A 12,229-nucleotide genomic window follows, 5' to 3' on the forward strand; every position below is an offset into this window, starting at 1 on the left:
CCTGTAAAATGTGGAAGATTTTTGTGACTCTAAGAGTAAACAGACTCCACAGGTTGAAAACCTGGTCTTTCATCTTATCCTCTCACCTCCTGTTCAAATACAAAGAAAAATTCTCATTAAGCAGCACATAAATATTTTCTTCGCAGTAGTTTCTTCCTGCAGTTGTGATGAACAAGTCCATGTTGAATGCTCTTGTGAGGATGATCCAAACCAGTTCAACTGCCAGAAATGCCTTTCACTGTAACTGCACCCCATTTTATGAAAAGAGCTATTTTTCTAAGATTACCAGTACAATTTGCAGTCTTGGGAGCTTTCACCAAAAGATATAGATCCACTGTAAACCCAATATCCATCAAGAACAGTTTTCCAGATATTTTGAGTTGTGCTGTTTTTTGGATGACAAAACTATTGATGACATATAAAGCCCAAAGTTTTCTTAAGCCAGTAACATCATGGACTCCTCAGGTGCATGCAATGCACAGCTGTACTCTAAATTTTAGGATTTGTCTTTGTTTTAGTTTTCATTTGTACGAGAAAAGATACAATCTGCAAAAAACGCTGTACAAGCTGTGGGGAGCTAGCAGAACAGATTATAAGTAGTCAGAATCTTTTTCTGTTCAGCTGTAAATTCTGAAAATGGTATTTACTTCATATCTAGATTTATATGTCTGTAATTTCAGCTGTGGACTGTAAACATTGAGGCAGGCTCAGCCTATTGACTTAGTCATGGCCAAGTAGCTTGAAACGAAGAGATGAGTTCAAATGCCTTAAACTTCTGTGCGCTTTCATTCTAAGATTTTTCCAGGGCTCTCAGAAGCACTTACACAATCAGTATTTCCAGCTCCACGTTTTGGCACTTCTCAGATCTGAACATCTCTCATTCTGTCCTCTGTTAGTATATCACACTAATTAGCTGTACAATGTTTAAGATTTACTATTTAATATTGAAGGGAGATTGCCATTCCATCCTCATGCTGTCTTTGAAATGTCTCTCTTTAAATACATCATGTGTTACTTGTGATGCTCTTATAAAGACAGCATTTAGCAATGGAAGAATTGGCTTTCAAGGAATATGTATGTACGCATATGCTACGTAATCGTATATGCATGCACATACATACATACATAATCATATACCTGATTACTATTACCAGACCTCATTTGCACAGAACAAAATAATGCAGGATTGTAGTGTTTCACCTTTTTAATGAAAACTTCAATCTGATTATAAGTTAAGTTAAATGTTATCTAATGTACAATGCTGCCAGTAATGATTAACTAGACATCCGCTGATAATTCCCAATATTCGTTATGTATTATAGCTTTTAAAACGAAATTGAAATTACTTAAAATTCAGCTGACATTAAATATATAGCCTGCAACTACACATTCTTACCACTTCTACCTAAATGGTTACTCCCATATTCCCCCTTGCAGAGCTCAATTCAACACCGTGTGAAATTAATTGGCACTTATGCAATGAAATTTTGACATTTCTCAAATCTGAACATCTTTCTTGTTTGTATTTTACTAACAATGAGCAAATTGTGCTTATTGATTGTAGCATCTAGTTTTGCACCATAGTCTAAAATTAGATTCCAGCCCTGTAACTGGATCTACAGCAGCATATGTGTCTACTCAGCGCTCCAGTCACTCCAAGTAGGCTTTGGTTTGGTATGGGAACCTTGAGCAGAACATTTCTTTTTGACAGTTTGGTATTTGGCGCATGGACTAATTTTCTAAATGTGTCTATAGTGCCTACTATAATTTGGTGATATCCTGAAAAAGCTACTTAATATTTGGAAATGGTAATGAAGGAAAATGAATATTATGGTAAATGAATGTTTTGCTTGTTTTAAGCTTGTATGGCTGTTTATGGTAAAGCCACTTTTTTTTTGGTCTTTCTGTACAGCTTGCACTGAAAAAAAAGATAAATAAATAAAATATTAAAGAAGGTAGAAAGGCATGTTGCAAATTTTTTTTTCCTAGTTGAGTACAAGTTTAAGTGCTAACTAGTATTTTAAATACTTACCATGAGATATCAAACAGCATGTGCTTTCTATTTATATTGGTTACCAATCTCAATATTCCGAGGAAGAGCGTATAAAGTTAACAAGCAATTATTTGGCAAATTAGTACTCAACAACCCTGAGTAAATAGGAAGTTTGAAACCTATCTGTTATACAGCTACTTTAATTTGCATAGCACACTGGTGTGTTTGCTTTGCAAATACTTTGCAATGAATCATCATTTGTACTATACAGTCCAAAGAAAAGCAATCAAAATTCACAGCAAGACAATGAAATTAATTATAACTGTTGAATTCTGTGGTGGTAATTCCTCCTCATGCAGGAAGATTAATTGCATTGCACTTTCCTTGCACTCCACTAAATGATCTGATGAATGTATAATCATTTACAGATTTCTCAAATGCTGAAAATTGATTACCTTTGATTAGCTCTGATCTGCACAAAGAGCTCTGACAGAGTATCAGTGAAACATTACAACATTACAGACAAAGTAACAAATGATTTAATTACCAGTGTGCTTATTAATGTTAGATTCCCTGCAGTGATCCTGGCAAATCAGGGGCCTGTAATAGACCTGTGGGTTTCACTGAATTCCATTAGGGTTTAAATAATATTTCTCACTATTTCTCAAATCCTTCTTTTCATGGCTTCTTAATAACTCTAATTAATTCTAATTTGCACAAAAATCCATTGCATCTCCATAAACTTTTAATTAGATGTAAAGTAAGATAAGTCACTGCTTTCAGAGACTGGGGAAAATGCAAACTGCAGCTTTATATGCTTCCAAATAAGTTTTTCATTAACAAAAGATATTTTTCTGTAAAGCTATTTAATGAAAGTTTAGAACTAATTTTGAATTAGGCATGTGGTCCAGCTATACACTTTCAGTTGCAAACATAATAATAGTTGCTTATACATGAAGCGAGTGAAAAAACAGGATGGTAAAATGTTTAGCTAACTAAATGGTAAACACAATTTTAATACTTTTTTTATGTATTGCCAATATATACATTCACTCATTTTGTTAATTGTGGTAGATAAAACGCTCTGATTAAGCAGCTACACTGTACACTGAAAGACTATTTGAAAAAGAAACAGCAAGGGAACACTAGCCCAGTTACAGACCATGCTGAATGTTGTTGGCACAAACAAATCAGGCTTTTCTACACTTATTCTCTTGAACACTTAGATCAGTTCAGATTGGCAGCTTCTTTGGTTTTCCCTGGGTTTATGTCATTATATATGACATTAAATTATTATGAAGCAATGACAATGAAAACCCAGATGATCAGAGAAGTCAAACAGAGCTCAAATTAAACTCTGTTTCTGCATGCGTTTCTTAGGGGAAAAAAATGTAGGTAATTAAAAGCTTATTTAGCACTGAAGTACTAATACATAGACAACTTATAATAATATTTTTATATTTCAGTTGTGTAGGAAAGGAGTGCCTGTAATACTGCAGGTGTTACTTTGTCATTCGTAATGCACAAGACGGAAAACTTAAAAAATAGAAATATTCAGCCCCCAATGTGGATGATTACATTTATTACATTCACTGCTGTCAGCAGCTGAAAAGCTATCCATCACACTGAAACAGCGATGAGAGTCAGAAGTCTCTTTTTGTGGAGAAATATTGAAGTCAGATTGTTGATGTCAAAAGTCAAACTCTAGTTCAGTTATCTGTTTTATGAATCTGACTGAGACACATTGTGCCTGTGTTCAAACTGATATCTAGCAGAGCTCATTTTAGCAAATGTGTGATTTAGAAGTCAGAAAAACATTCGTACCAGCAAAATATTAAGAGGAAACTGATAGGGCACTCAACTGCTTTTATATTTAAATATCACATTATTCAATAATAGTGTATAATTTGTTTTTCACCGATGGTTAGAAACTTACCATGTATGATGTAATGACATTATTGTACTTGCATACAGGAGTCACAAAAATATTTTATATGTGCACAAAGGCATTTGAAATGTCGCCACTTTTACCACACTAATGCAGGCTTTTCTGTTGGCATTGGAATATTCATTTTTCAATTTATTTTGGATACAGATACACACATACACACACCTCCCCCTATATATGAGGAATTATACATTCAACTAGTTTCAGAAGGCAAGTAGGAGACTTACATGGAGGTTTACTGACATAAGAATGAAGCAGTGCACATACAAGAGCAGAGTGAGAAAATCCAGTATAGACATGATGAGAAAAAAAGTGTTTTAAGCCCTGAAAGACTGATTACATGCTCACCATTGGAATGATGTATCTACCGACTGCAGCTACCATCCGCTGTACTTTGATAGCATAAGTAGGATTCCTAGAAAAGCAGGACTGAATAAAAATTCTTAAGATAGTGTATTTTCAACTCTGTCTAATTCTTCAGGTCTCACTTCTGAAAAGTGGAATAAATCAACTGCCTCTTTTCCTTTCATTAGAATTTTTAAAACTAAGATTTACAAATAATTGGGAGGAAAACAGGTTCCAGATAATAAATTGTACTCCACTGAAAAACACTAAAAAATTATATCAAGAAATGTACTCGCAGCTTGGGGAGTACTACTTAATGTGAGTTATCTTCAGTAGTTTACATTGAATATTTTAAAAGCGTTTCTTAAGGAAGGTGTTTTGTAGCTGAGAGAAAAACGTATGCACTACACGTTATTGAACTTGCTACCGTCACTGCAGATTTTGTTCTGTTTAACAAAAACAAGCACAGTTTGTGAATTCAAGTCAGGGAGTTCCTTTTATTTTTGCTAATTTCACCATCCTTTCTCTCTTTAAGCACAGCCCTCAGGGTACATGATGTAATGGTCACCATTATAGTACAGAACAGGAAAAAAGGGTATCATGAAATGCAGAATTGAATGGTATTCTTAGAAAAGAAAAATGTATGCCAGATTTTTTCCAAGGGAGCTCTACTCAAAAACAAACAAATGTGCAGATACTGTACAAAGCTTCTTGAATCATCATTAGTGGTTAGAAAAAAAAAAAAATTGGCAGAAAGAAAGTGGACGGTTGGGGGGAGGGGGGGGGAAAGCCAAAATGGAAGGACTAATTCAATGATACCAGATGTAACACATGACTGTGGGGATTGAAGGGTCATGAGTTTGAGTCAAAACTCAACTTCGAGTTAATTGGCTGGCAGTGAGGCTGCACAAATTGCAGAGATAGAGTACTTGTTTCCTAGTGCAGGAGGTCAGCCTTCTTATGCATTTGCACTCTTTGCATGGCATCCAAGAACTAACACTTGTATTTGCTAGGAAAGAGTTTGCTTGCTTGTCATCTTTTTAAGTAGAAGAAAAAGAACTGGCTGAGCATAAAACAGAATGACATGTTTAAAATGATTCAGAAGCTGCTCTGTCTTGAACTACATGTATTTTCCTCCTCGATTTTTTGTCTCTACAAACAATCCAGAAAACAAATGGTATACAATAGTTTCAGGGAGTATTTTAGCTCAGCGCTGAGTTCATTGATATGAAAACCATATATAAAATATATAATCTTAACATATTTTCCCTTCAAAAAGACCAATAGAGTTCTTTCCACCTTATCCAAGTTGAAATGTTATTATTTTTAAAAGAGGAAAATAATTGCTGTTACCGACTTTGCTGGGAAAAAACCCAAAATAAATGTTCCTTAAAACGTTCAAACGGGCAAGTGGGAAGAATTTTTTTTTAAAAAAAAAGCTTCTAGCTGTGTGCGTGGAAACTCTGGCTATGTGCCCGAGACATACAGCAAAAAACAACATATGGAACTCACCAGTTCCTAAAATCCCTTTCCACAAAATTCATGCCACTCCTCACCACAATAAAATGACTCACGGAGGGGTGTGTTTTATGCCTCCCAGGCAGAACTCCATAGTCCACAATTAGTCTATCTATTGAAAGGCCAAAATACCTTATTGTTTTACTTGCTGTATAATTATCTGTTATGATGAACTGTGATTCTAAGGACTATTGTCCCTCGGCTTGGATCTGTGTGTGGAGCGGTTCCCTGGCTGAGACCCAGGAGTGGACCTTCCATTTAGAATCCATGCCTGAGTGATTTCTCCAGTCTCTCCCTGGCTGGCTGAAACAGGGACTGTTTCTGCATGATTTCTTGGGTTGATGAGAAGCAATTATGCCTTAAATGAAGTCATTCATGTCTGCCATTTTGTTTGCATATTTTTCAGCATTCACCTGTTATTAGACCTGTTTTTAAACTGTAAACTAGTTTCAAGTAGACTTTTGTGTCTAATGCAGTTTGGTAATCAGAAAAAAATATAGATGTAATGTTTTCTTCACAAATCACTCAAGCAGGAAATCTAATAGAGTGATTTAGAAGTAAAATAGCATTTAAGAATGTCCCAGGCATTTCATTTCTGAAGTGATAATGTATAAAGATAATCATCTTGAGATATTAACTAAGATTTTTAATGTGTATTCTTTAAATAACCTCATCTGGAGGAAGAGATTGCCAAAACAGTTACTTTATACAGCTTAAAGCCGGAATCCAGTAATACTGGTAGTGTAAACAAAATACTATTTTAATATTTAGGAATGTATTTGAAGGTGAGGTAAGCTATTGTGTGCCGCTTTTCATAATTCCTTTTGAAATTTATAAACACTTCAAACAGCCAGATTTTTTTCAAAGCATTTATTCCTGATGGTTCTTAAATTAGTACAAAAATTCCTTCACTATGTATTGAATCTTCTAAGTATCAAATAATTTTCTGCTTTCGTTCTCAGTGTCTGGTAGAGCTTTTCCACAAAGCAGTTTCCAAGGTGATGTTAGGTACAATGCTGATAAAAGGTAGCCATGTCATGAAAACAAATACTGTAGAAAGAGCTTTGTCAATTTGTATTAAGCTGGATATGTTTTATGCTAATTTACCGAATCTTTTGTTGATTTGTCAGGCTTCTGAATGCTTTTTTTTTTTTAATGAAGATGAGTGAATTTTGATAGGTGCAATTTATGTCTGAGAATCTCCTCCCAAGAAACAAATTACTTTGTCACATATTTCCCCATGGTAAATACAAAAGACAAAAAATATGTAGGCCTGACAGATCTTTATGTAATTGTAAAGCATAAAACAGAAACCAATTTTCAGATATTTGAGTGAATTGTATGTGTAGATCACTGATTAGAACTGTAAATGTATTTTGAAAAAAAATCCTCTTTTCATACTGAATAATCCCTATAGCTAAATATAATGAAATTAAACCGACAATACATTTTAGTTTTTTTTTTTAAAAATTATATAAAACATTGGAAGGAAGTTGTGAGTACTTTTGATGTGCATAATTCATCTGGGTAGAAAAGGGTTTTTTATTGTTGTTGTGGGCTGGTTTTTTTAGAAGAGACTTGTACTAAGGTGACCTCTACTGTTTAAAAAAAAGGCTTGCAAAAGCAGCCCTCCTAAATCATCCAACAACCCCAAATTGCCAAGACAGACATGGATACTGCTGTGCTTAAAACTATTTGCTTAATTCACTGCCGTTTGGATTACTACAAATGATTTTAAGGTTTCTTTCTCATGCACTGGAAAGTTCCCCTGTCATTTACTTCCTAGCCATTTGCGTGCAAATTCTGCCTGTACTGGGATCTCTGCCATTAAATTTTCTTCACACTGAAGGGTTTTCTCTGCTCCTGGCGGGGCAAAGTCATGACCCAGAAAAAAATTGATTCATGAATTCTCAGGGTGCAACTAAAGAAGAGAGGAAATATGCCTTGGCTGAGCTCCTGCTAGTGACAATTTAAAACCTGTAATTAGTTTGGATTCAAGCTGCAAAAGGAATCTGAATTTAAAATGCATTAATTCAAACTGATATATTAACTTTAACAAAGTAGATCCCTTATTATGTAGAATCATTATTACAGTCTGTTTTGCTAAACTGTTGGATTCCAGACTTTATTAACTTAAATTTTATTAGAAAATGCAAGTAATTGCTGGTGAACAGTTTATCTATGTGATGGTTTTCCTGGCGAAACAGAACATTTTATTGGGGTTAGTTAGCTTTAACACCTCAGTTATGGATTCTATTTTTGTAAATTCCCATCATCGACATGCTGCACAATGGCTGAGGCCACTTACCCCCCGCTGGTATCAGGACCCCACATCCCCTTTAGCTAACTCCCTGACATTTCTATGAACTACACAGCTGAAATGTTATACAGTAATTAATGTTGATCCTAGCACACACACAGCCTCCAGTACAAATTAGGATAGAAAAGGTTATCATAATATTTTGCTAGTCTGTTTGGTAGACTTGAATTGCTCCCTGTGGGGGACAAACAAAAAAGGTATTTTTAAGATTTGCATGATGAAGGACCGTCCAGGTATTTTTATTCAAATAAAGTAAGAACTACTAAAACATTTAGTCTAGGAATAAATAGCCTTGCTGTTTCCACATTTTGATACCTGCAAGGTCACAGGTCTGAGAAGCGGTCTGTTTGTGGCATGTGTTTTTGCAGATGAAGCATGTATGGTGACTGAAACTCTTGACTAAAGCTCTGTTATCTTGCGGAGTTCAAATCCAGGTACAATGAGCAGCTGGATCCTCTCGGACTGTCAGTGGTGTCTGAAAAACACCCAGAGACTAAATAATTTAGATTACACCATTCTGACCTGTATAATTGTTTAAATGAGTAATGCAGCCACTAACTGAAAGAGGTCAACCATCTGTAGAGGAAACATAGAATTTGGTTTCATTTCCAAACAAACTTTTGAAGCGCAATACTGTGGGAGGTAGGAAAAAGTCTGCTGACAGATCAACGGTTTATCTGTTACACCAAGGTTAAAACTTCTATCGCTTGCAGAAAGCAGCATTAATAGAAAATGCTCCTGAGAGAGTAGGTTTAGCACAAATAAAGTCTGGGCCACTCAATATGCCATTAATTGTCTTTTTTATTTTCTGTGGTTCACAGTATGTACCTTAACCAGTTATGATCAGTGTTGATGGATTCCCATTACTCATTAAGGAAGACCACAGTCTCATTTAAATATTTTTAAAGAAATTAGATTCATCATGGAATTACTAAAAGTGTATATCTTGTCAGTTTTCATTTTAGGAAAGAAAAAACCCTCAATAATTGCTACTAGGTTAAGAATTACAATACTACATCCCTTCTGAAACTGTGAATGTCCTCATCCTGAAGCAGGCATTTGTGCCTATGTGCCCTGAATTTTTATTATTTAGCACATGTAAATACATATTTGCCTTCCCACTCACATGTTAATATGCCCATTTTCATAAGCAATGAAGGATTTTGCATGAGTAAGGATTTTTTTCCCCCCAGTTTAAATCCCAAGGTCCAATTCTTCTCACCAGTTTGTGCACGGTAAACTCAATGTGAAACAGCATTCTCAAAAATTAATGTCCTCTCAGTAGTTTTGATAGCATATATAGCTGCACCGAAGTTTTTCCCTGCCGTTTTCTATCTTACTTTTTTTATTAGAGAATATATTTTATATGCAGACTGAACCTTGCTTAACACTGTGCTTAACACTGCACAAGATTGCAACTTGACAAACATATATTATTGAATGATGCCATTCATCACATTCAGAAACAGAAGTGAAGGCCAATTCCATTTAACAGACAGTGTGAGGACTGCTGCTGAATGCACAAATGGTGCTCTGTAAATGTTGCCCCACTCATTTATTAAGGCCTTCTGAAAAGAGAACTGTTCTTTGGAGATGGCAGACAAGAATCTAAGATTTCACGTTAAAATGTAAAAGAAACATGCTTTTCCCTGAAAACATGCTTGAACTCATATAAGCTCATAGAAATCAATACAGACTGATGAGTAGGGGCAAATCATCGAGCTTTCTCACCCAGTGGCGAAATTCAACTTTGTGCTTGCACAGATACATTATTTTTTAATATATAGTCAGCAGAGTAAATTTGGGGATTATTCCAAAGCAATGCTTACCAATCCTCCCCCCAAATCCTTCCATAGTAGGATGCTAGGACAATGTTCACACAAACAAGTATAATAATGGAGGAAAAGAAACTTCTCCGTGCCTGAGAAAATACTCAACCTTTTGAAATTAGAACCCAGTTCCCCAGACGCAGCCTACTCTATTAGAAAATCTTCATCACAGTTTTGTGAGTTAATGTGTCCCTTTGTTTATTTTCTCCCTGAATTCATTGCTGCTCAGTGTCCTAACCTGAAGGGTTAAGGAATACCTCATGTCCCAACTGAGACTGCTTTCTCACCAGGTGCAGGTTTAAATACAGGTTTGACAGAGTCCAGAACCTGTATTCTCTAGCTTTTGGTTAAAAATGATAGCCATTATTATATAATTTATCAGAAACTTTTTGACCTTCAGAGATATAGTGAGAGAAAACAGAAAGGGATGATTTGAGAGTCAGCCAAGAAGAAGTGTATGAGCTGTAAATTTGTCTTTCATAGGCACCTATGTCAGGACTTGAGAGAGCCCTGACAGGTGTATTGCAAGGAGGGTATATCCCAAGGAGGTCGTATGAGGGACTAGCTGGGGATAGGTATATTCCTGAGATGGACATACACTCCTTTTTTTTGTAAATCAATGATATCTTGTTAATCTTGACAATTTCAACTCGGGATTTTTCAACCAAAATTCAGTTGTTCAAGGTTTGCAATATAACACTGAGTCACTGATCCGTAAATATTACCCCATCAATAACCCATATCTGACATTTCAGAGAAAGGCGAAATTCCAGTCACATGCCATCAGTTCATTTGTATGTCCTCCAGTACCACCCAGGCCAGACACTAACATTGTATTATCTTAGAAATATTTGCGCTTTTTTAATAGATCATTTAAAAAAAAAAAATGATCAAGATAGAAATGGATCATGGGATTTCAGCAATAGTTTCTATGAGAAATTTGAAACAAATATTCTTTTCTGCCCATGCATAGACTGTATTTTTTTAGAATTATCATTTTGAAAATGAAAGTATGATTTATTGATTTAGTAGCACGAACATGACATTATTTTTACCACCATAAATATTCTGTATTGCAACACAGATTGAAAATTATGTAAATAATCAGATTCTGCTATTTACATTGTTTTTAATTAGAGTCAGTTGAGATAGCTGGATTTTAACTAGTGTGACTGAAAGAAGACTCTCTTCTGGAAAAAAAAGCTTTTATAGGTAAGCAGAAATAGTCATCTGTTTAAAAGCCTGAGTGGGGGCTGAGCACTTCAGGGAATTTGAACAGTCTGAGCACTTGACAGCTTGAATCACCCAAGCCAACGAGGTCTAGGGAATGGATATCCAACAAGTACAGAAAGACAGCAGGATCTTCAAAAGGGGCCATCTCAGGGAACCAGGGTGTGAGGGGTGATGACATTCAAGCAACAGATCTTCACTGCCTGTTCCTCAGTCTTTGTTAAATTATAATGTTTCAATAGAGTAGAAAATTAGATTCACAGAGGTACAAATTAGGATTGGAATTTACTTCTAATGAAAGTCCTTATAATGGCTTCTGTGCATATGAAGTCCCTAAAAAGAAAGAATTCCAAAAATGGTATTTGGGTTTGGTGATTTGGTCTTCACCAATATACCAGATAGATTAATGGTAAATAAATGGTAGATTTTATGGTAATGAGGCTTTTTGTGGGGTTTTTTTGTATGTTATTCTTGGTGATGATGAATATAATAATGATAGTAGTAACTAATCTAGGAACTAGTAGCCACAAATCTGATGCACTAGAATTCACCCTTAGACTATTAACATGTTTTCTGGTGAAGGTATGAGTAATGCTTCTGTAAGCTCCAAGCAGAAAGCAGACCATCTCAAAAAATACATGCATCTTTTAGTTCTAGTAGCAGAAGTACATGAGTAGATAAACAAAGTTTATTCTTTTTCACGGTACATTAATCTTTGCTAGTTTACACAGTCTTTGCCAGTTCTTGACTATCTGCATTCCTAAACCAAGGTTTATGAGCATCGTGAGGAACACGTTTGTTGTTTGTCATCATCTGATTTATACATCATCAAAATCACGATGTAGGAGTGTCATGTTATGGTACTGTACTGCCACATTGAAAAGATGGATATTTTAAAAGATTTTAATAGAGTTCTTATCTTTTAATCGATCAGTCAATTTTCAGCATTGTGTTTGGAAGCAAAATGTCAGGATATTGATGTAACGTGATAAAGTCAGTTTCTCATCCCACCTAGTAAACTCTTTCTTATTCTTATATTCTGACCT

This window comes from Falco rusticolus, chromosome 7 (assembly GCF_015220075.1).
Source record: "Falco rusticolus isolate bFalRus1 chromosome 7, bFalRus1.pri, whole genome shotgun sequence".
In the NCBI taxonomy this organism is placed as follows: domain Eukaryota; kingdom Metazoa; phylum Chordata; class Aves; order Falconiformes; family Falconidae; genus Falco; species Falco rusticolus.